This window comes from Felis catus, chromosome A3 (assembly GCF_018350175.1).
Source record: "Felis catus isolate Fca126 chromosome A3, F.catus_Fca126_mat1.0, whole genome shotgun sequence".
Taxonomy (NCBI): Eukaryota; Metazoa; Chordata; class Mammalia; order Carnivora; family Felidae; genus Felis; species Felis catus.
The window spans coordinates 125,676,953-125,696,784 of record NC_058370.1 but is presented as its reverse complement, the minus strand read 5'-3'; the positions used below and the strand labels follow the sequence as shown (position 1 = coordinate 125,696,784).

The window sequence follows — 19,832 nt, the reverse complement described above, 5'->3', positions numbered from 1 at the left end:
ATATGGGACCCAATCCCCAGTCTTTTTTTAATGACAGATATTATTCTCTTTAAATGAACACAATTACATGTTAGATCTCACCACTCCAGATCCTTTTGGGCCTCAGGATTATATCAAGCCGTATCATAGATTTTCTTGGATTCATAGCATCATTTGAGGACCTTTCTTGGCCATCTGCATCTTGCAGATGTTAGTTCCACATAAGTATGTGCCTTAGAACATGTTCTCACCATAGCATCATCTGCAAATTTACAGATGTGCAGCTGGAACCACAGATGTCCCCTGATGGAACAGCTCCCTTATTTGAGACCAGTTGGAGGTGAAGACCATTACTGTCCCCTGACATTTAATTTGGCCTAGAGCTTTGTTGCTGCATTATCACCTATTTTTCTCTTATAATTCTGTTTAAGCATAGATTTGGATCATTCATTCATTCATTCATTCAATAAACCAATCCCCAGAGCAATATATGATTGAATCCTTGTATCATGTGATAACCAGTTTTTTGCCAACATCCAATATTGTCAGGAACTGTTGCATGCATTTTCCATGCATTATGCATTTCTCACAATAATGCAACAAGTATTATTAACCCCATTTTACATTTAAGAAAATTATAGACAGTGGGTTTGAATAGCATTGTCCAAGGATATATAGTTAACAACAAATCTGGTTTTTAAAATTTTTTTTAACGTTTATTTATTTTTGAGAGAGAGAGAAAGAGACAGAGCACGAGTGGGGGAGGGGCAGAGAGAGAGGGAGGCACAGAATCTGAAACAGGCTCCAGGCTCTGAGCTGTCAGCACAGAGCCTGATGCAGGGCTCGAACCCACAGACCGTGAGATCATGACCTGAGCCGAAGTCAGACGCTCAACCGACTGAGCCACCCAGGTGCCCCAACAAATGTGTTTTTTAATAACCTGTCCAAGTTGATGTCCAGTAGGTCACACATGAGTTTATACTGATTTTCAACAAATCTCCATGGAGAAACATTTCATATTGAGATGACATCTATGGATGGTCATCTTACTCTTTTTAGTTCTCTTATACTTTGAGAGGACTGAACTGGATCACAAGAAAGTTAATGGAGCACAAAATCTCATGAGAGACTTAGAAAGGCCAGCAGGGATGAGTCTATAGGATCAGAGCTTCACAACCCATGAAATAAGGCAATGGAGAGAAATTCTCCCTTCTTTACATCCCCACTGGTACATTTCTTGTAATTTGTTATTCTACTGTATAATATCATTATCTTGTTGATTCAGAAGACACTATCCACCTTCTCCCTTTCTGTCAGGTGTTAGAGTCCCATACTTTTACACAGGATTTATCATATTCCCTAACATTTTCCTTTATTTCCTCTGGTTTTCCTTCCCCCACCAGAACATAAGCTCCACAAGAGCAGAAAGTTTGCCTATCCTATTCATTGTTGTAAGCATACAATAGATACTTTCTGAATGACTGAATCATGTCTAATATATGGTCAAGATTCTTTTATTTTTTTAATATTTATTTTTGAGAGGCAGGAGGGGCAGAGAGAGAGGGAGACACAGAATCTGAAGCAGGCTCCAGGCTCTGACCTGTCAGCACAGGGCCTGACATGGGGCTCAAACTCATGAACTGTGACATCATGACCTGAGCCAAAGTCGGACACTTAACTGACTGAGCCACCCAGGTAGCCCTGTGGTCAAGATTCTTACTGCAACGTCTATCCACTGGGGTCAGACAATTGTGAGTAGAAAGCAAGATTGCCCCTTGGGGAGAACCACATCCCTACAGTCACCCTGAAACAGGCCTGAGGGAATGCTCATGCTTCCATACAGAGCCAGAGAGAAGTCTGGTGTAGAGTCTTAGGTGCAGAGGTGCCTGCTTCACAGGCATGTTTGGGTTTGGACGTGGACATTATTTGGGGTTCCCTTCAGGCCTTTTATAAAGTCCTGTCAAAGTCTTAGCCTGCTATCAATTGGGCTGTGAGAATCAGAAAGAGTAGTAGTATTGACTCCCTAAGCCCAGAGTAGAGGGGGACTTCGGGGTAGACATGCACAAAGACAACAGTGCCAGGACAGCAAAGATCTCACACAAGGGGGTTACTAGCAGGAAAGACACTAAGAACATGCCAGCAAAACAGGTCAAATCATAAAAAGGAAAATTGTTTAAGATAACAAGAAAGTCCTAGGTTTTTGGAGATAACTAGTAAGCTTTAGGGGAAAAATGAATACTCATTTTTTTTTCTTTTTTAAAGCACATGTCATATTATTTCCTTGGATGACTCCATTAAATGTATATGTCTTCATTCAAGAAAGAACTTATTTTGATTCCTGATAAAGCACTTATTTGCATTCTACAGTACTCTTTGATCTAAAACCATTTGTTTTATTATCATAAAATCCATTTTCATCTGAAAAGTACCAAATCACCATATACTTGGTCGATAGGCTTGGTCTGGACAATCATCTTGTGAAGCTCAAAACCTTCTGGAGCACCACTCCTCTGGACGAGTTCATGAATATTTCCCACCTATCTTCATTCTCTGGTGCACCAGCCAGGCATCCTACTCGTACTTCCCATGTCCCCACCTATCCCCTGGCTGTTTCAAAGCCATTTCCACAATCTGGTGCTGTATTTGTTTTCTGGGGCTGCTGTAATAAAGTAGCACAAACAACAAGACTTAAACAACAGAAAAGTATTGTCTCATAGTTCTGGGGGCTAGAAATTCAAGATCAAGGTACCAGCATGTCTGGTTTCTTCTGAGGGCCATATGGAGAATCTGTTCCATGCCTTTCTCCTAGCTTCTGGTGGTTGCTGGAAATTTTTGTGCTCTTTAGCATCACCATAGTCTCTGCCTTCATGTTCACATGGCATTCTTCTCATGTATATAACGCTACTTCCAAATTCTCCCTTTTTAGGATACAGCCATATTAGATTAGGGTTCACCCTAATGACCTCATCTTGATCATCTGCAAAGATTCTTAACAAACACAGTCACATCTATTGGTACTGGAAGTTAGGGCAATAAATCCTTTGGAAGGATATGGTTCAATCCATAACAGATGGGGTGAGGGGGAAAAAGGGGTTGGGGAGAAGGCTCTGCCTGAAGGCCCTTCTCCCCCTTTCCACTACACTCATAATGGTTTCCTAAGTTAATTTCCCAGTCTAGCGGTCATGTCTGAAACTTTCTCCTTCCTTCTCAAACTCTACTTTTCCTACTTCAAAATCCAGAATTTTAACCCTGTTGATTAAACATCCCAGATAATTTTGGGGGTGTTTGATTTTCTTCTGGAAAATAAATCAATTTTTCTCCCAGCAAAATTCCCACTATTGGAAACTCTGGGTGATCTTTCTCATTCAAAAATTTCAAAGAAAAGCAGTGTTAGAACACAAATGAAATAATGAAGTGGAAAGTTATTTTGTTTTCCATGTTGTTCTTTTTCCTTTTACAAATTATTCCCATCTTTATAAAATTTACAACTAATTCCCCTGTTCACCTTCAGCCACTATCCCTGTAAATCATGTTCCAGCCACATAGGACTTCTAAGCAATTCTTGAGCCAAAGTGAGAGTTTTGATTCTCTTTTCCTCTGTCTGGAGTAACCTAGCCTCACTTATGAATCTGGAAAACTCCAGCCAACCTCCAACACCTGGATTAAGTACCATCTTCCCCAACTTCCTCAGGGATTTGAACTCTACCTGCTTTCCCCCTTCGCAAAGATTTATACAAGTTTCTATCATCATAGAAGCCATTGGCCATTTTTCACTGTGGTTTGTTGACAGTGTGGTCCTTCTGATTACCCCATACCTCTGATAGTATGGACTGTCACTTTCCATTGTATCTGGGCCCTCACTGGCACTTCATAAATGTTTGAGAGACACATAGAAAGAAAGGGTGTACAAGTCACAGAAGAGCTCTTTCCAGGTCTTCACAGGCCTTTTGAGTAAGGCCTTTTGAAAACATAATCATTCTCTGCAACTTGCCACTGATATAGGGTCTTGCTAAGAGTATACTCACTCTAGAACAGAGGAAGACATTGCAATTCAGTAAGATAAACATGGAAGTTTCATAAGAATTCATTTTGTGTTTTATGGGTGTATAACAGAGAGGAGTTTGGGGGGAAAACTGTTGAGAATGCTGGCTAACCTCAAAAGATTCCGGTCTTTCGTTCACACGAACAAAGCATGAACATGTTCACAAGCCATAAGCTGCAATTCAAAAATCAACACCCAAAGTTAACTTAGACAAGAAAAGCATCCAGAAACACTAAGAACCTAGCTCTATTATGCCTTTGCCCCTTCACTATAATACTCTATGATTGCTTGTCATGTGACAAAAGTGTAGTGATCCATTATCTGAGTCTTGAAGGAGAATATGAGTCAGTGGCATCCATTCACTGGGCAGAGATGCACCCAGAATGACCATGTGAGAGCTTCATGCATTCACCATTCGCAGTCCAAGTGGCTGCTACCTCTTGCCTCAAACATTGACGTCTAAACAATCAGCAACTTCTACCAATAAACTCCTTCACTCTCTAAATGTAGCATCTGAAGCCCCATAAACAGGAGTGAACTAGTAGCAGTCTGCAGTTGTCATCATTGACAGCTTATGATTTATCTTAAACTCTCCCTCGCCATTTGGCCATGACTTTAAGTAAACACTTTCCGTCTTCCTCATGTTCTCGTTACTGCCACCTCCCACTAATAAGAGAGACTGCCAAGAAAAGCATCCAGACAGTTCATTTACCTCCCAAACTTGCCTGAAAGTAGCCGCCCCAGTTTAGACAAGGGGCGAAGCAACTACTGCACATTTTCAACAGATGGAACAATGCTTCCCAAATTATTTACATTAACATTATTTGCTCTGAGGATGTGTGTAACGAATGGGTAGTTGAATGAAATATTATGGCACAGACTGAAGACACCAGCAGTTCAGGCAGGCCATTTATGGTGATAGATGGGAGATGGGCCGTTTTGCTTTCTAAGAAGCTGAGGAACTTTGGGCAGTCTGTCTTTGCTAAGTTCTTGGCACTGTCTTGTTCTGTTGGGTGGCTGGGGGCTTGGTCCAAATTCACAGGGAAATTCCTCACTTAAAGCATGGTGGCCAGAGGATCCCAAGACTGTCTCCTCACCCATCAGCCTGTGAATGAAATTGGTCTAGAATGTTGGCTGCCGCACAATGCAGCTGGCCACAAGAATGGTAGGTAGTCCTTAGATTTTCTGTGAGTGTCAGGAAGCCATCCCTAGTAGAAGTTGAGAGACCTTCCCTCAAAACTGATGGAACCCACTTTTGATTCAGCCTTCCTGAAATTTTTAATGGCCTGCCCACACCAAATCCAAAGTGGTATTGGGTATAATAGAATAGGCCATCGTGAGGACCCTATGCCTGATAATACTCCTTTAGTGCCTTGTAAACCTAACCAGGAGTAGAGTAGAATGGTCACTGGCAGATGATGGGCTACAGTATAGGAAGAGAGTGAGCAGAGTCCTACTGTTTCTTCAGGTGAGCAAGTGGATTAGTAAGGGTTGGAAGGATGCCACAATGAGCCCCCTCAGTGTCAAAGTCAGTCTCATAGCAGGAGTTTCTAAGTTCTATTTGGGTACTCACACAACAATTCTCCACGTGGACTGTGTTAAATGATCATATATTTATTAAGTATTTATTGAGTACATTCAATATCCAAGGCTCTGTGTCTTGAAACACAGATGAGGGATATCTTGAAAAATGCCTTTTCAGAAGCTCCCTCTGCAAGTGGATAAATAGAAGGCCATCATAATACTAAGTGATAGACCTAGAGGGGGACATTTTCTTGAGGCGGCAGCTGAACTACACAGGCACTTGCCTGTCCTTGGTGTTTGTCAGAGGACTACAGAGGGTGAAACAGGGCGAGAGCTGGGTTGTTCCATTACTACATCCACCATTACTGGGTTGTGTGTTATATGGAAAGATGTGACATCACAGGCTGTGCAAGCCAAGTTGTTAAGAAGTCTACAGAGCAACTTAGATTGTGGGAAAAGGTGTCAAGCTCCTTCTCTGGATTTGTCCTCAGAGTATTATCTGGTGTTTTGTTCTCTTTCTCTCCCTTCCTCTCTCCCTCTTCCTTCTCCCATTCTCTCTCTCTCTCTCTTTCTTCTTCAAGGAATCCTCACAAGTACCTCATTATTCCCTCTAACCTGCTGTTAAATCTTCAGACATCCGCAGTCTCAGAGCCCTGAGCTTTTCATTCACAGTTGAGTTTCTCCTTCTTGCATGTTATTTCCCTTTCCCAGAGCAGTGATGGTTTGGCCCAAGTGGAATGATTTTCTCCCCACTGCTCCTCTGCCTGACTGTCAATCTTTAGTCTAAGAAGTATCAGACACCAGCAGTCATTGCCACATGATGGGGAGGGGACCCTAGAGTGGACCGTGGTGACCATATGCTGGACTACCAGTCCTCATGACGGGAGTCTGGATTGTTCTGGGGAAGAAAGCGCAACAAATGACATTTTGCCCTTATCACTCTGACACATTTTTAAAAATTTATTTTTGGCATCATAAAAAGAAGACACAAAATTTCTGTATCTAGGGAAATGCTTGGAGAAGGTGGCAAATCCTGACACACAACTCTCCTGCCCCCACCCCAACTGCCCAGGCCAATGTCTCTGGCCACCAAACCACAGTGACCATGTCCATGCCTTGTTCTTGGCTCTGCACAAACGCTCCTGGACAGCAGGCTTGGCTGTCATAAGAAAGTGCGTGATCCAGGCTGACTATACACTACAGGGCTGGTTCTTTTCAGTGTCCTAAATAGCCCATAGCATAAGGCCTTGCACATACAACGAAGTTTTTAAAACCCTTAAGGATTGCTGCACTTTGACCAAGAAAATTCTACAACAAAGTCAATTATGATTTCATTTTCCAGGGGAAGCACACCCAAACACACAAGCCGACAACACACATAAGCATGAACACAGACATATACGTAGATTCCCAGAACGTACACTCGAGAGTCAGGGGGGAAGCACATGAGAGCAGCAGATCACACTCAGATGCAGGGACCCCTGAGCAGATGCCTCGTGGGGCTCTGCACACACCGCACCTCACCCCCGCTGACATCACTGCCATTGCTCAGAATTCCTGGCTCTGCAGTTTGGTCTCAATTCCTTTGGGCTGGAACCAGTGGGGCCTGGCCTGGCCAGGCTAAGCTGAGCTGGACAAGGCAGGGCAGGGCAGGGCCAGCCAGGGCAAAGCCGCAGATGGGTTCAGGTGTCAGTCCCCACCCGATCGGGAGCTCCCTGAGTCCAGAGTGACTCAGGCCCTGCTGTACTCGGGTTACTCTAGCTTAACTGCCCTGAAATGGCCTTGCACCCCCGCTGACCACACCAGCCCCCCTCCCATCTCCCCACAGGCCAGATGTGTGGTATACATTTCAGTCTCGGCTCAAACACACCAGTCTGGCCCCACCGAAAGGCGCAGGAATCTGTGTTTCCCTCAGGGATTCAGAGAAGGGGCTTCAATGTTCTTGCCTTGACCAAAGGCTCCTGGGAAGATGCCTCAAGATTCTTTCAGGTCTAACCCTGTGGGCTGCACTCCTTGTGCTTAACTTCCTAGAAGCTGGGGCTGCTGGCTCCTGAGTGGGTGCTCAGGGAACAACTGTAGGGGATGGTTACTCTAGCACTCTTTATCTCTGCAGCAAATAGAGTGGCTCCCACCTTTGTGAATCCCGGTAACACTCTCAGGCATGAGAGGCCATGTTTTGGCCCAGGCAGGTTATTCTCCGATAGTCTGAACTATCTTTGGGTACTTAGAGGCCACTTGCCATGTGGCTGGCTCGGGGCTAGGTGCTGGCAGTGAGAGAAGAGTAAAACCCGGCCTTCATCCTGGGATTATGGTCAGTTTGGGAAATACAGGAGTGGGAATAGCAAGACAGAAAAAATAACAAAGGCCTGGACTTCACACAGACTACAGGTCAGCCCCTGTCTCTGTCTCCGGCTAGAGGCATGACTTTGGGAAGTTACCCTATGGCTCACTAAACCTACTTTTTTTATCAGCTATAAAATGGCAAAGTCTATTTAACACAAAATTGTGTAGATTCTGTATATGATAACAATAATGATAGTGACAAAAGCAATTGTTACTTATAGAGTGCTTACAACTTAAAGAAACTGTACCAAACTTGACTCTCATTTAGTCCTTACAACCACCTTCTTATTTTTAATCTGTTTTTCTATTTCTAAATTATATTTATTATGTATTTATTTATATATTTATTCATTATATTTATATATTTTATTTATTATATATTTATTTATATATAGTATATATAATATTTATATTTATTACATATAATATAATATATATTATATTCTATTTCTATTTCTAAATTATAAAATTTGCCAATAAAATGTGAGAAGATAAAGATAGAACTCCACAAGATATTTAAGTTTTAACAGGGACTCTTGAACATGAAAATATGAATCTCAAGTGGTGGAATTTTCACAACATGGCAGGAAGCAGGGAAGACAATTTTTTTAATGTTTATTTATGTATTTTGAGAGAAAGAGAGTAGGGGAGGGGCAGAGAGAGAGGGAGAGATATAATCCTAAGCAGGCTCCCTGCTGTCAGCACAGGGCCCAACATGGGGCTCTATCCCACAAACCATGAGATCATGACCTGAGCCAAAATCCAGAGCTGGTTGCTTAACTGAGCCACACAGGCGCCCAATGAGAAGATAATTTTTGGTAATAGATCTCATTAGTTCTTATTATTTATACCACAGAAGCAAACACTTTACCTTAACACTTTAACTTTGGCCAAGATCAATGGTTTAGATAATGCGATAGTTAATTTTATACATCAACTTGGTGAGACCATGATGCCCAAACACTTAATCAGGCATCATTCTTGATGTTTCTATGAGGATGGTTTTTGGATGAGATTCACATTTAAATTGGTAGACTTTGAATAAAGCAGATGGCACTCCATAATGTGGATGAAAGGCATGAATAGAACAAATACTGACTGCCCCTGAGCAAGAAGGAATTCTGCCAGCAGACAGCCTTGAACTTGAACTGCAACATAGGCTCTTCCCTGAGTATCCAGCCTGATGATCCATCCTGTAGATTTTGGACTTTTTAGCCTCCATAGTCACAGGATCCAGTTCCTTAAAATAAATCTGTCCCCCCTCCCTCTGCCTCTCTCTCTCTCTCTCTCTCTCTCTCTCCACACACACACCCACACACACACCCTGTTGGTTCTGCTTCTCTGGGAAACCCAACAGATACAGACTAGTAGGTTGATATTGGCTCTGGCCCCAACAGAACTCCAGAGTGAATGGGAAGAATTCTGGTATCCTAGACTAGGACAGGGTTCTGCAGATTTTGAGGGGAAAAAAGCCATTCTTATAGGCTCTGGGCTGAATGCTTCAGGTCCCAGGACCTGAAGATGACTAATCCCAGCCTGTGACTAGCAGCTTCACAGGGGTTTTGTTACAGAAAGGAGGAAGGGGACTTCAGTCAACATCTTCTTGTTCTTCACTTCTTAAGGCATATACCCCTTTATGAGTCCCTCAAACACAGGTTCACTGGCATTTCAAAGTTATTAAGCTCCCTTACTGCTCTGCTGTGCCATCTTTTCAGGGACAGTTTCCCACCTTATCCAGTCAATGAGCCATTCTTATCTCCCCACTTCCTTCTTGTGGTGTCTAAAAGTGGTGTCTCTTGTTCACATGGGGGCCCCCAAATGTGGGACAATTGATATGAAGAAGGTGATGCTGGCAGTGAAAGGACTCACCAGAGGCAGAACAGAGTAGATAGAGGTTTACTGAATACACCATGGGGAGCAGCAGGTGGAACAGCAGAGGGGAAGCTGTCAACCAGGAGGCGATGGGTACAGGCTATTTTTTAAAAGGGAAGGTGAAGAGGCGTGGCAACATATGGAATTTTTCCTTTTTTGGTAACTGTGCCTAGGTATAAGTAGCCCATTGGTTAGGTAGGCCTTATGGATATTTTGAGGTGGGTCACTTGATGGGCCTGTCTGTATTCAGCCAGGTGGTTGCTGTGGGCTCTTTTGCCTTGATCAAGTTTCCATTGCTCAAGCCAGTTGTCTAAAAGCAGCTTCTGCACTTCTGGTCAGAAAACTCTAACAGGCTGTTTAACCTTGCCCAGTTACACCAAGCTTCTTCCCAGGGGAGAAGAAAGGGCTCTGGATATGTGGTCAGAAGACCTCACCCTGACCTACTGATCACTTATTACCTCCATTATAATGGACAAGGCATCTGGATTCATTCATTTATTCGTTCGTTCACTCATTCATTCATTGAAATATTTCATGGAACACTACACCCTCCATGTCAGCATTTTGATTGTCACTAGGGCCACGGTGAATGAAAACAGACCATGCCATTGTAAGCTCCAGTTTTCATTTGACCATTCACTCTCATTTATAATTACAAACTGTGGTCAGAGATTCGAAAACGTAACAGAGGAAACTTACATTTAGCAGAGGATCAGGAAAGTTTGACATTTAAGCGAATATCTTACACTAACTAGGATAAAGGGCAGTAAACAGCATTTTGTGTTGACAGAACAATAGTATATGGGAGGCCAGAGAGAGAAAAGATACAATTGACAGAAACTGGCCAAAGCGACACAGTGGCTGACAGGAAGGTCAAGGGAAGTGTCCAAGATGACTCCTGGGCTTTCAGCTTTTGGAAAAGATGGATCATAGAAAGGGAATATTGAGGGAGGGGGGTGTGGGGAAGACCAGGTTTGGGAAGAACAGTGTTAGTTCCTATAGTGGTAACTTGTTGCTTTGCCACCCAGAGTCAATTCAACCTTCCTCTGATAGCACAATAACTTGCATTTTCTTGGAGAAACAGCTTTCTCCCCCTTCAGTGTGTGTGGTGTGGGAAATTGCCTCCAATATTCCTGGGGGAAGTACTCATTGGTTGAAGCTGAACAGAGTAACCAATTTCACTGGGAAAAGTGATTCGTTCTGGACTGTATCCCCCTGCCTGGAAGTCAGGCCCTGGGCTGGAGAGTTATGAGGGAAACTTTTTCCTTATGCTATACTTAACAGTGGGGGTATGTACATTTAGAAGCTCCTAACCTTACAATCATTAGAGGAGAGTCAGACCAAAAAAGGAACAAGCTCACAGGAGCTTATGTTGAGTGGAAATGACAGAAACTGAGTCATAAACATCAGTGAAGCCCATGGTCCAGCCATGTCTGATATTTGACTTTTTAGTCACATTAGGCAATAAATTCCTTTATAAATTTAGATCAGGTTTTCTATTCCTTGAAACCCAAAATTCCCAACTGATAGAATTCTTGGAGGTTTAACATGGACTTCTTGGCTTCTCATACAGTCTATCTGGACTGTTTGAATAAAATAATAGAGGGTAGAAGGATAATTTCAAGAGTGAATGAATGAATGAATGAATGGAAGGTAGGTATTTTTGCTGAATGCTTTCTATATAAGTATCATGTTTGATCTTTTATATGAAGCAGCCACTGTTGTAGACCAAAAATATAACTTGTTTATGCCCTATAACAATTCTTGAACATGATTGTTAGCATTATTGCCAAGGATGAAGAAATTACAGTTTGAAGAGGGGGAGTGAAAGATGAAGTCAAACAACCGGTGCATACAAAACTTAGGATTGAAGCCCAAGAACTTTCTACAGTGCTTCCTGCTTTTCTGAACCTTAGCTTTCTCATCTGTAAAATCTAGATAATAATACAGTACCTCTTTTCTAAGATTGTTAATTGAACCAAAGGATGTGTGTCCGTATGTGTGTGTGTGTGTGTGTGTGTTAAATCTCTTTCTAATTCTTTGGCCTGTTTCTCTAGCATTATCAAGTGACATGGACATAGCATTTAAAACAAATGGTTTTATTTTTTTTTGTCCTTGAAAATTTTTTTTTAAGTTTCCCTAATGTGCACGCTTAAATTTCACGCATCCAAAACTGATTTCACTTTTCACTTTGCATGTTAACTTTGCACCATTGTTCAAGGCTTATGTGCCTGGAAAATTAAGGAAAGTCTGTGTCCCCAGAGCCTATGTTAACTGAAGCCTGTTGTCAGACTCTCCATAGAAGTCTGGAGGTCCTCTCTGTGTGACTCAGCAACTTTCTAACCACCACTGCATTGCTAACACCACCTTCTCTCTCACTTTCACCACTGTCACCACCACCAGCACCATCACCAACACCACCACTTACACCAACTCCATGAGCGCCATCTACCCTCAATAATTCCACCACCATAACCACTACATCTGTGACTACAGCAGCGCCCACACTTATAAGGGTCAGAAGGCACTTATGATCCCTAATCTTATAATCCCTAATCTTCCCTGGAACACTATAAAGAATGCATTTTATCCTGTTTTGCCTGTGCAGAACCAAAGTCTCAGAAAAGTGAAATAACCTTTCCAAAGTCTCATGCACTGTAAATAGTTGAGCAAGGATTTGACACTCAAGGCTACTTGAATTGGGAAAGTGTGGTCTTTTTACTCTAGTACTGTTTTCTTCTCTCGCCCATTCATCTCTATTCTAAAAGGCCAGACTCTGGTTTTTTTCTCTGGAGTATAGAATGAGATTTCCCCTCTCAGCCTTTGTTGACTGCAGATGTGGCAAAACAAACTTGCCTGACAGTAACTGTCTTAATTACGGATATGATAACAGGAAGTCAAAATCACTACAGAGAAGGTAGAGAGGGAAGGTTGAAAGTGGGGATGGTAAATGTGTACGAATCTCATGTGAGACTTAACATGTCACAACTATGGGCTCTATTGTCCGAAAGGCAACAAAGTCTTTCCAGCTGGTGGGGAAAGTCCAGCTGAGGTGGGGGAGGAAGAGATACCTGGCAGTGAGGCCATCTTCCTGTCAAGATGGGGGTGTAGGGTTGCTGTGACATCGGAAATGAGGGCAGCCTGAAGGCTCGGGTTGTTAGCATTCAATGGGAGGATTGAAGGGCACTTTGAAGTCTAGATAGCATTTCTGAAGAATGCCCGACAAGAATTCCAGACTTTTATAGAGGGATATGGAGATTGGATATGTTTTGCTTTTGAACGCTTTTTATTTGCAACTTTATAGTTTTCTGCCATAAATTTGAACTGAAATGGATATTAAATTGCAAAAACAACACAGTTCATGCCTATTTTTCACACACACCACAAAGACTCTCAGAGTAAACTTTGTCTTGACTAGCACATAGAATGGAGTTTGGATAATGCCTTTACCCAGGTTTTACTACCCCACCGGAACTATTGCCTCCTTTATCCCATTAAAAAGAAAATTGATTTATTAACTGTTGATATTTTCACTTGGGAAATTCATCAGGCCCCTTGGTCAGTAGAACTAGGAATCCTGAACAATGTTTCTGTAGTATAAAGAGAAGGTACCAATAGGATATCATCCATGTGTGTACTTAAGAGTGTTTATGTGTTTGAAATGTTAACACCTCTACCTTGCTTGTCCATCATGGAGAGCATCTTATTTTCTAAGCTAAGCACAACAGGATTCTGTCAATTCTAAAGACGTTAAGCCATTTTTTGCCACTTTTATTATAGCTTCTATAAGATTGTTTTGTGAGTGCAGGTATCACATGTTGTTATTACATTGTTGTCCAATGTACTCACATGTATTACATTGTTGTCCAATGTCCAAAGGTACTCACAACCTCCACTATGTAAGAATAATTGGGTGAGAAATTCTGATTAGCCACCTCCTTTTATCCAATAAGATAAATTCTAGGATTGATGGCATTCGGACACTCTTAAAACTCTTCCAAGTGTTTTGATCTTCATTACATTTATTAAAATAAAAAATAGCCTCATCAAAGAGTTTATAGAGTTTAGTTCTCTTTGAACCTGTTATACAAATGTATCCTCTGCAAGAGCTGACATGTAAATATATGTAACATTTAAAGTGTAAACATACAGTTAGGGCTCACAAATTAGTCCCCATGAAATAGTCCTCAGGGCACTGAGAGCTGCTAAGATCAATGTTTTAGAAACTACATTCTTTTGATGAGTGAGATAAGTTCTCTGATTTGAATCCTGGGAAGGCCACAAAGTGCTGAGAGGAAGGCTCTTGGCTGGGTGAGGGCCTTTATGAAGGGAGGAGGCTAGTCCTTCTTCCAGGGAATATGACGCCACCAATGCAGCCTGAGCTACATAGTCGGCACTTGTGGCCATATTGGCTGCTTTTAATCACTCTGGGTAATAATCTGAAGGTTGCATTCATGGTATTAATGATTAGTAACTCCTGTGCCCATGGTTGGCACCAAAAACAGCATGTTGATGATTACTTCTGGTCTTAAAGAATGAGTAGCACAGGATGCCTGTGTCCCACTCTATATGAGGCCTTCTCTCCCCTGCAGAGTAAGTTGGCATCTTTCTTTGGCTTAATTCAGAGAATGGGTTTCCAAGCCAGCCTTGAGCAGCCTCTGGAGCATTTTCTGAGCCAGCTTCTGGTGGGGTATTGGGCTCTGGTGTATTTTGAAGAGAGTAGTTGGCATACTCAAAGAATGAGTATATTTGTAAACCACAATCACATAAATGTGAAGGGAAACACAGCGTCTGCCAGCAATGTCTCTGGCCTGTATGTGGAACAGACTGGCAAGCAGTGGAACAGGCCAGAGCCACGAGTGTCAGAGCTGGAAGGGACCGCAGCATAATAAGGGCCAAGTCCACAATGACAGAGAACAAGCAACTTTCCCAAGGCCGCTCCACCACGTCCCTCGGTTGCTTCATTTATAAAAGGGGAACAGCAGTACTTGTCTGGCAGATCACTTGAAACAGGTTAACATTTAATCTAAATACCTAAATGGGGTAACGTCTATGTGAGTGCCTCACATGGAGATTGGCCCCTGATAAATGTTTACCAGTTGTCTTATTACCAGGGTATTACCCCTTGGAGCCCACACCTCTAACCATTGTCCATTCTTGCCTTTCTGCATGCTGATGCTACACACAGATAAACCCTGGTGTGATGCTGGATGGTCACACATGCCAGGTATGAGTTCCGGCCACAGAACTCACCTCTTTGCAGTACAAAACACATAGAAAATTGTCTCCTTTTAAAAATAACTGTATAGAAACTTTTCCACTTCCACGACATGGAAGCACCACAGACAACCCAGGCAGGACAAGCCCAGAGCCTCTTGACTTGGGTTTCCTTGGGATTTAGAGCCTGTCATCGTAGAGCAAACACTCATGAATTCCTACTCTTCTCAGGAGCACATTGTTGACCCTTGTCTCTCTAATTCAAAGAAAACTATGTTCCAAGCTCAAGAACGTCATCTTAACACCCAAGAAAAGAAATCATCTATCCCTTTACCTTTAATAACATCAACAACTAATAGGAAGGTAACCAAATCTTTATAGTTTTTCAAATATCGCTTAGATTTGTAATTCTAACTGTGAGAAAACAGCATACACCTGTGACAGTGCAGTGTTCTGTGTCCTCATAAGAGTCAACAGGTAACTTAAATAATAGTGCACCCATGATGGTGCAAAGAACCTGGAGGCAATTTTCTTGAGCCTAGTTTCCTTTGAACATATGTTATAGGCTCGGGTAGACTGTTGCCACTGAGTATTTGGTATTTTGTTCCAAAAGAGAAAACCTCTGCTGGTAATAGGGTATCCCTTGACAGAAATCAGCCAAAGAAGACTATCATAGAATCCACATCACAGAAATTTTACCCAAACCACACTTTATAATATTTCATATCATGAGAGTTTAACTTCTTCTATAGAAAGTTACAAAAACATCGAAAAATCAAACTCCAAAACCAAATTCCCAGCTGCCTTTTCAAAGAACTCTACACTCAGACCATTGGAAGCAATGCTTGATAAAGTGTATTTAAAAAGAGCTATTGATTGCACAGCTGCAAGTGGAAACAGGGGAGGGTTATAAATTAGGAATCCACCATCCAAGAAAATATCATACAGATAAGAAGAAATCTCATCTTTCTGAAGCAAAGCCACTAAAACCAACAATGGTCAGAAACTCTCTTCTGGGTGCTCAGTGAGGTGCAAGGGGACACTGCTTCTTAAATGAAATACTCCTCTGATGGAGAACAGAAGAGATATCCCAGAATCTTTTTTTAATGCAGTGACCAATTTTTTTAAATGCATCATAAAATTGAATTAATGGCATGAAGCGCAAAACTGTAAAGCAGCATCACATGAGGAGGAAGCAGAAGAGATGTCAATAAGGATCGTGACAGATATGGGAAAAGAGGCTAAAAGTCAAAATATGAATTCAAGTTCAGAAAAGCAGGGAAGAGAAGAACCAGCATTTATTGTCTATCACGAGCAGTCCCTCTGTTATGTTGTTTTCTGCTTTTGTTCAAGAGCTCAAGGTGTGACTAAGTGGAGGATAAGAAAATATTTTAAATAGAAACAGCAAGTGCCCCCTTTCTGTGGCATTCTTAATGTGGGCATATGATTTATTCATGCAGCACAAGGCTAGACTCTGTGCATCCTTCATCATGAGTAATTCTCAGAACAATCCTGCTAGATAGGTCTTATTTTTCTGATTTTATAGATGAGGAAAGGGGCATACAGAAATTAAGAAGAAAATACAGCAAATGGTTAGTGTAGTCAGCTCAGGCTGCTGTAAAATATACCATAGTTTGGGTGGCTTCAACAGATTTATTTCTCACACTTCCTGGTCCACCGAAGACCAGGGTCCTGGCAGATCCCAGATCTGGTGAGGACCCACTTCCTGGTTGGTAGATGGTCGGCTCCTTGTGTGCTCACAAGGCAGAGAGCAGAGAGAGGAAACAAGCCTCTGTATCTCTTCTTAGAAAGGCACTAGTTGGGGCGCCTGGGTGGCGCAGTCGGTTAAGCGTCCGACTTCAGCCAGGTCAGGATCTCGCGGTCCGGGAGTTCGAGCCCCGCGTCAGGCTCTGGGCTGATGGCTCAGAGCCTGGAGCCTGTTTCCGATTCTGTGTCTCCCTCTCTCTCTGCCCCTCCCCCGTTCATGCTCTGTCTCTCTCTGTCGCAAAAATAAATAAACGTTGAAAAAAAAAAAAAAAAGAAAGGCACTAGTGGCATTTATGAGGGCTGTGCCACCATGACTTCCTCACCTCCATCCTCAACTACCATCATTCTGGGGATTAGTCTCCCACATATGAATTTGGGGAGGAGGGGACACAAATATTCAGTCTATAACAGACAGAAGCAATAATGAAATGTATTACAAAAATAAACTTCTCTATCTGAAAAGGACCTAAGACAAGAGAGGAGATGTAATAAGGAAAATTTGTGAAAAGAAATCCTTACTTAGACATCCTTTTTTCAGGGCAATGAAAAAGAATTCTCTAAGCAATGGAAAAAAAAGTAAATAAACAAAAATTTACATCACCTGCCAATGAATACAAGTCCGCTTTTTGTAAAGCTGACAGGAAGTAATGAAGAGGCCTCTGGAGAGGATGAGGGGAAATGGGAGGATCCCTCAAATCTGTGCCTACTAGAATTCTCATTCTTATGCGATGAAAAATAAATAGTATTTATGCTGCTCAAGGCATCTGAAAAGTGGTTTATACACACTGACCTTTTTCATCATAACAACTCCTTGAGGAAGAAACTATTATCTCTATTTTACAAATGAGGAAACTGAGGCACCAGAAGGCATCTGACGTATCCAAGTTCACACAGCCACCATGCGGTGGAATCTGAATTTCTCTCTGGCAGCCTGATTTCCGAGTCCTTGCTCTTCACCAACACGCTGAGAGGAAGTCGGTGGATGACACGAATGGGGTAATTCACACCCACGAATCTGTGTGTCACAAAGAAGTCAGGAACAGGATTTGAAATAAGGATGTTTAGAATACTAGAAAAAGCAATCTGAAAGAAGTACTGGATGTTTTGGCAGAGGAAGGATCATCAGAACTGAAAAGGAACTAGTATCAATTCTGAATTTGAAAATCATACTCACAGAATAAACCAAACAAACAAACACCCCCAATTTAGTAGTGTAATGGTCTACTAGACAAAAACCGAATTTGACACTGCATCCCTGCATCTGAACTTGAAACTTGCATTTGAAAATGGAATCTAGAGCTGGAGAAATCCCCCAGAATGAAACAGAGAGAGAGAGATCAGGATGATGGAGGGAAAAAAGGGAAGGAGATCTGATAGCAGGAAGCAAATGCAGGAGACAATTCCGTATACAATATACAGTGGCTACTCCAGAAATACAGAAGAAAAAAAGGAGATGAAGAAGAAAAGATTAGATGTAATTTTGACACTTATGCTTTTGTTATTTAGCTTTTGCAATTAATTTCCGTTATGATTTCTGCTTTAATCCAAGAGATTTCTTTTCAACCAATTTTCAAACATCTGGGGTTTTGAAAGTCATCTATTTATCGGTTAATGTTCAGTTGCTAATTCTGCCACATTTCGTTATTCATTATTCATAATAAAAATATTTAGTTCTTATCATTGTTGGGTTTTTTTGGTTTCTATTTTCATACAATTTCAAGAAAGAGATGAGTACTCTGAATAAAAATCAGAGTACCAACTTGGTTAACAAAAAATCTAAATCACACGCGGCCAAAGATTAAAATCAAAACAAACAAAAAAATAAATAAAAAGTGGTGGAAAAAGGAGATTACTTACAAATGAATGCTAATCCAACTAATGGCAGACTTCATATCAGCAACAATGGCTGTAAAAGAACAATGAAAACAATGACCTCAAAGTGCTGAGGGAATAGAACTCAATCTAGAATTCTAAACCAGCTGAACCGTCATTCAAGAATAACAAAAGTGGTGCCTGGGTGGCTCAGTTGGTTAAGCATCTGGCTCTTGATTTCGGCTTGGGTCATGATATCATGGTTCCTGAGTTTGAGCCATGCATTGGGGCTGCTTGGGATTCTCTCTCTCCCTCTCTCTCTATTCTTCCCTCACTCATGCTCACTCCCTCTCTCTCAAAAAATAAATAAATAAATAAATAAATAAATAAAACGTAAAAAAAAGAATAACAACAAAATAAAGACATTTTTAGAGTATTGCCCAAGGACCTTGGCTGAAAGGCATACACTATAGCTTATATCTCAGCCAGAAACATGCGTTTTCTCTTTTAATTTTTGGAAGTGAGGTCTTATGCTGATATGATTGTTTAAGTATCCATATTTTTTTAGACAAATTCCACTTTGATATGGTGTAAAATGTTTCTGAAGCACTATTGTCTTTGTCTTCCTAACACTCATCAAAGTCTGGACAGAGATTAAAATGCCAACAATCTGAGTGCTCCCCAGATTCCCTGTCCCTTCTGGACAGAGCCTGCCTGCCTGCTCCCCACCTCCTCAGGGGTGACTGTGGGGCTGAGGCTGGCTGCACAGAGGTTTCCATGAGGGCCCAGAAGTGGTCGGGTTGGCCCACAGGATGAGCCTTCTGCCTTCCTGTGCCCCCACTGCTTCACAGGCCCTCTGCCTGCCAGGCACCTTTACTGAAGTCACAGAAAAGCAGAGGCAGGCAAAATGTGACAACACACTTAAGGATTCTCAGGGAGGAAGGTGTGAATCTAGAAGAGCTGACAGCTGTTGCACAGGTGAAAGCATTTGAAGAGAGCTGCCCAAGTGATGAAACCTATAAAAGTAAGTCACTTAGAGACCAATTAAAGGTCTTCTGGATCTGAAAATATATATGATCGAAACTGTTTAACAGATAACTGAAAAGGGTGCGGGCAGAGCTGAACACGAATTTAGATCTGAAAGATCCAGTGGAAGAATTAGTTCACAATACAGAGCAAGCACAAGGGGATTGAAGTCCCTAACTCGGTGAGCCAATCCTCCATATTTTATTGCTCTCTGTAAAACTGAGGCAACTATAACTAAAATTCACAGCCC

The 19,832-nt window shown here is 41.9% G+C and overlaps 1 long non-coding RNA gene across 1 annotated transcript in view; it reads right to left on the bottom strand.

Moving 5' to 3' along the window:
* Window positions 1–18,748, bottom strand: part of LOC109498375 — a 31,010-nt gene extending 12,262 nt beyond the window's left edge. Inside the window, exon 1 of the long non-coding RNA XR_002155177.3 lies at window positions 18,602–18,748. This is a non-coding gene — a long non-coding RNA (uncharacterized LOC109498375). The remainder of the gene's footprint in view (window positions 1–18,601) is intronic.
* Between the last annotated feature and the right edge of the window lie 1,084 nt (window positions 18,749–19,832).